Source organism: Armigeres subalbatus, chromosome 2 (genome assembly GCF_024139115.2).
Source record: "Armigeres subalbatus isolate Guangzhou_Male chromosome 2, GZ_Asu_2, whole genome shotgun sequence".
In the NCBI taxonomy this organism is placed as follows: Eukaryota; Metazoa; Arthropoda; class Insecta; order Diptera; family Culicidae; genus Armigeres; species Armigeres subalbatus.
Genome location: NC_085140.1, coordinates 177816270 through 177822315, shown reverse-complemented (window position 1 = coordinate 177822315; position 6046 = coordinate 177816270).

Here is a 6046-nt window from a genome sequence, read left to right as displayed (position 1 = left end):
GGATTGTAGTTAGATTGTAGTTGGATTAGATTTGGATTGATTGTATTGAACTTCATTGTATTTGCCAACATCTCTCTATTATTCTATTTTTAAGTGTATGCCTCTGTTCACTTTACTCTAATAACAAAAGAAGGCCATTGAATTTATAAAATTTGTTGTTCTCTAGTTTTCCATTTATTACTTACACACCTAAAAATAATCATGTAATTTTAGGTGCTGTGACAACGACATATTCGAGCGTCACTTTTGACGTCAAATTAGGTGATAATTTAATTTTACATCACAACTATATTGACAAAAAAATTGACTGATTAGACAAGGACCGAACATAAGCCCGCTGAGTGAGAGCCCAACACGTTACCACTCAGCTATCTTCGTCTCTTGGAAGAGAGGTGATTGAAATAAAGCATGTTCCACGATCTGCACTGAACAAGTATTTCACTGCATCAAGGCATCGACTGCCAGAGCGTTAGGTGCGTCGCATCATGGGCTGTGTTTGGGTTTCATGACATGTAGTTTTAAATCATCTATCATTGAAAAATATGCGATTCAGTTTATGTCATGTGGTTTTGTGTCATTTTATTCACGTACGTAACATTCATATTTTTTTGGTGTGTAGGTCCATATCTACTTGGTGGAATAGATTTGTGGGACAAAATAGGCCTAAAAGTATGAATCATAATTAATCTTTCGCGACCCACCATTGATCAGCCCACGACCCCCCTGGGGGTCGCGACCCACAGTTTGGGAAACCGTGCACTATACTTTTAAAATAGAACTTTGCTAGAGTCGGCTACACCGACAATCGAATCAAATCTAAAGATCAAACGAAAATACTTATTACAATCACGTACAAAATCACTCATATCACTTTAGTTACCTTGACAAACTGAACTTTACTCAAACTTTATAATAGAAATTCTTAAAACTCGCAAAACTTGCTAGCCGTTATGGAAGCGAAATGAACGAGTTTAAGTTTGTTCTTGAATAAGAGCCTTCTGCAACAATTGATGCTGGGACCGCTACCGACGCCATCGTTTTGTCCTCTCTCCGTGCCCGCTTTTTGTGTTCGCTCACCGTGGATTCCCGAACAGAAACAGAAATGACGCGCAAGTTTCGTTGCTATTTTTTTAGGGACTCAGATTTAGGGATTTTTTTTAACTCAGAAGGTCTTTCATCCCTAACAAACGCGCGAGCGCAAACACGGGAATTTTATGTCCTTTTGAAAAGTTAAGCGAGAAATGCAAACCCATAATCATAAATTAAAAATCATGGAAATCATGAACTGACAAGTTCATAAAATCATGATTTTAATTCATGATTCCAGGGATATTATTCATGGTATGTACTGTGCAATTTTTCAATTTCAACATCTCAACACATTGGATGTGTTACGCGAAAATAAATCATGAAATAATGAATTATGGATTCACGAAATCATGAATCATTCTCTCATTTCGGGGAACGGATTTCTACCCGTTTGTACACGGACATGCAGTTTGACCAACATTGACTCCACCCAGTCAAGCATCGAGTATGTTCTACAAATCGCGACAAGAACACTTAATTTATTTGACCAACAATATCACACACGAACGACCGACGCGCCAACTTGGACACCAGACCAGCCATCAGAAAATATATGAGGGTTTATGCGACTTCACTACAAACGCTCAAACATGTTCGGCGAACTTTGACTCCACCTCCGACAGGTTAATCCAAAATCAAACCGATTTTTTCCAACCGCGCCGTCAACCGTCAAATGGTTGTTCGAATAACTTCACACACGGTCAAACAAAGCAGCAACCGAAGCGTTTTCTTGGGGTGGAGTAAATGTAGGTCCAACCTGTTTGAGCGTGTGTACGCCACATAACACCTAACATTAGGGCGATGACATACTGACGCGTCGAGCGATCCGGAGCGCGTCTAAGCACTCGTAAAGAAGAATATCAGCAAGAGAAAATCTTTTGTCTTGGACGCGTTCGCGCACGCGTACGCGTGAGTATGTCATCGGCCTTAGACAACGGACAGGACATTTACACCCAGAGGACCAGTGGAAAAATTTTCGTTTTACGAAAAGTTTTTTCCTCACTAGGGCGGGAATCGAACCCACACTTAATAGCACGAAAATGCCCCCAGACGACCAATGCCGCCAAACGCACGGCCGTGAAACCCACATCATTAGTTGATAGATAAATTATAGTTTTAAAACATGGGGTAAAAGATGTCCATCGACTCTAGTCTAGCAAAGCGGGTGCATTGGCTGTAGGTCTGTGTGCATTTCAATTGATTAGGTTTTAAAACGCGACCGCCCTTGGGCTAACGACACCTTCGAATTACATGCCGGTTACCAGTTTTGAACTGCTCATGGTAGTTATTTCGCGTATGCAGTCGAGAACAATCATATCCTTTGCTACCAGTACCCGCTAGGGGTATCGCCATTCTCGAGTGGCGAATGAATTCCTAAGGTGTGAAACGAATGTGCGCTTTTCGAGCTGCACAAAGCAATGATCAATCAGCGTAATGGCCAATTGATGGTTGGTGTCGTTTGGGGTTTGTTTTTCCAGTTAATAGGCATTTATACCACTTTTATAAAGCGTGCGTTGCAAGCCACTTATTCGAGCTCCTCGATTTTTCATTGTGTGTTGATTTGCGGTCGTGTCAAATCGATTAATGCAAGAGGATAACGCGCGTTGAACAGTGCCTCGAGTGGTTATCGCCATTGGACCTAAATTGGTTGATACAATTGATGAGTGGATGCAATCTGTTGATCGGGCGGTTGCTTTGTAACATATCTGGGCGATCAATCTATATAATTAAAAATAGTGCAGACCACTATTAGGTCCAGATTTACTGAATTGTGGCAATGGTCTAATATCCATGGGCTTTATAATTTGATGTCTGTCTGGACGAGCGCTGATTAATTTCATGCTGGGTTGTTTTTTTATGTGACAACAATCGCGAAGGCAGCATTCAGAATGAGCATGCTGTTTATTTGATTGGATTGTGTATCACACATTAACGTGATTGAGTAGGGTCAAACCTTGAGAAAGTATAGCAACAGCTGTGGATTGGCTACTGTCTTCTTAACCCGATGTCATCTATATTATTTTTTGATATTTTAATTCATGCACTTTGGGCGGGAGGTGCGTTCCATGCATCCAGTAGTGAGTGAGGTATACGACTTTATTCAAGGTATTGCGGATAGCGATATCAATCACAGAACTTACATAAAAAGCGTGTTTCTATACAATTTAAATAAAACGTTTAAATTTATGATGGATGGAATGTAGCCAAAGGTCCAAAGGTCCAAAGGTCCATCGTATATGATGGGATATTACCACAAATAAAAAAAAAACAACCACTTAAAAATGGTGCAAAAATAAATTCTGTTCAATTTCCATAAAAGTGGCCGCCAAATTAGGTCTGTTATTTTGAATCACATGGTTATAAAATTCATATAGCGGTAATATAGCGGTACTGGTGGTAATATTTTATCCATGACTTCTGAGACCGATCCAGTCAATTTTATATAGGAAACAATAATGGGACAGGATTTCTCATCGAATGTAACTTGTTGCGAGTAATCATCTCAGTTCGATGAATTGATGCGATGTCAAAAACAATCAAGTAGCTGGAAAGGATGCTATTGGAGCTGAACTCATCAAGATAGGAACGGAAAGGTCATCGTTGTTTTCGATTTTTAAAAAAGTTAGAGGTTTCAAAAAATATGAGTTCTATGGGAAAGTTGACCTTAATTAAGCCAATGAATCGACTGAGACCATAAAACGAGATACAATTTTTATGGGAAGGTCAATTTACACTGCAGCATTTGTTTATTTTTTTCTGTTTCCTATTTTAATATAGTTAGTAATATTCAAATTTTTTAGCTATTTACCCGGCCTTGCTCGGAGTTGCCAGTTTGATTCGCAGGTTTTGTTCAATCAGAAAATGATAAAACCAATTGGTCAACAGGCTAATAATTGTGTTTTGTTTTTGATAGTTCAACATTTGACTTGACAGGCAGTCACTTTAGAAAACATTGAGTGATTTTTAACCCTTTCTGGCCCACGGGGTCATATGTGACCCCAACAGAAAAATGGATGTATAAAATCGCACGATGGATAAAAGTGAACACTCTCTTCAGCAAAATGGCTTGAAATTAACTCCCCTATCAGGGAAAATTATTAGGGGCGATCAAGGCCCTACGATAAGCTAAAACGTTATGAACACGGTGAAGTTACGGAAGAGAAAATTTTAGATGTTTTGGCAGCTGTATTGTATTGTTTCAAAATAAGATTTTTATTCAAACGTATCCGTAGAGTTACTGTGATGTACAATAAACTATTTTTTAAGTCAACCGTCTAAGACGAATTAATTACTGTCCATTTAATTCCACCAGTTAATTTTCGTTATCTTTGCAGATACGTATTTCGACCACAACTGTGTGGTCGTCTTCAGTGTCTTGTACTTGACTCGACTCGACTAAGTCGAGTCAAGTACAAGACACTGAAGACGCACTCACACAGTTGTGGTCGAAATACGTATCTGCAAAGATAACGAAAATTAACTGGTGGAATTAAATGGACAGTACTTAATTCGTCTTAGACGGTTGAATACATTCCACTTAAAGAGCTACATATATTTTTCTGAAAATGGTATTTTTTAAGTTCCTTGGATGTCCTAGGCCATCCAAACATTCTTTGAGTTTCGGACTTAAAATCTACAGCTTCAAAAAATCGTTTTTCAGTACTGAAAGCTTTAATATGCATTTGATTATATCCATTACACCTCCCAGGAGGACAAATGATATCGTAGGATAGTTTTGAGATATTCTGGGCAGTCCAAACTGTCCTTGAGTTCAGGACTTGAGTTCTACAGCTGCTTAGAAGCTCTTCTCGGTACTCAAAGCTTCAATATTTATTATTATTTATTACCAGACTAAGGCCGGAGTGGCCTGTGCTGCACATAAAAGTCTTCTTCATTCAGCTCGGTCCATGGCTGCACTTCGCCAACCACGCAGTCTGCGGAGGGTCCGCAAATCGTCCTCCACCTGATCGATCCACCTTGCCCGCTGTACACCTCGCCTTCTTGTTCCCGTCGGATCGTTGTCGAGAACCATTTTCACCGGATTACTGTCCGACATTCTGGCTACGTGCCCGGCCCACTGCAGTCTTCCGACTTTCGCGGTGTGAACGATGGATGGTTTTCTCAACAGCTGATGCAACTCGTGGTTCATTCGCCTCCTCCAAGTACCGTCCGCCATCTGCACCCCACCATAGAGGGTACGCAACAATTTTCTTTCGAAAACTCCTAGTGCGCGTTGGTCCTCCACGATCATCGTCCAGGTCTCGGGTCCGTAGAGAACTACCGGTCTTATAAGCGTTTCGTAGATAGACAGTTTGGTACGGCGGCGAACTCTATTCAAGCGGAGCGTCTTGCGGAGTCCAAAGTACGTACGATTTCCAGCCACCATGCGTCTCCGAATTTCTCTGCTGGTATCGTTATCGGCGGTCACCAGTGAGCCCAAGTACATGAATTCTTCAACCACCTCGATTTCGTCACCACCGATATAAACTCGTGGTGGGTGGCTTACATTGACCTCATTGAGCCTCTTCCTATCATGTACTTCGTCTTCGACGTGTTGATGACTAGTCCAATCGGTTTAGCTTCGCTTTTTAGTCTGATGTAGCTTTTCTCAATCTTTTCAAAGTTACGTGCCATGACATCAATGTCGTCGGCGAAACCAAATAACTGGACGGACTTCGTGAAAATCGTACCGCTCGTGTCAATCCCTGCCCTTCGTATTACTCCTCCCAAAGCGATGTTGAATAGCAGACACGAAAGACCATCACCTTGCCGTAACCCTCTACGCGTTTCGAAGGGACTCGAGAATGCCCCTGAAACTTGAACTACGCACATCACCCGATCCACCGTCGCCTTGATCAACCGTTCCAGTTTATCCGGAAATCCGTTTTCGTGCATTAGCTGCCATAGCTGGTCTCGATCGATTGTATCATATGCGGCTTTGAAGTCGATAAATAGA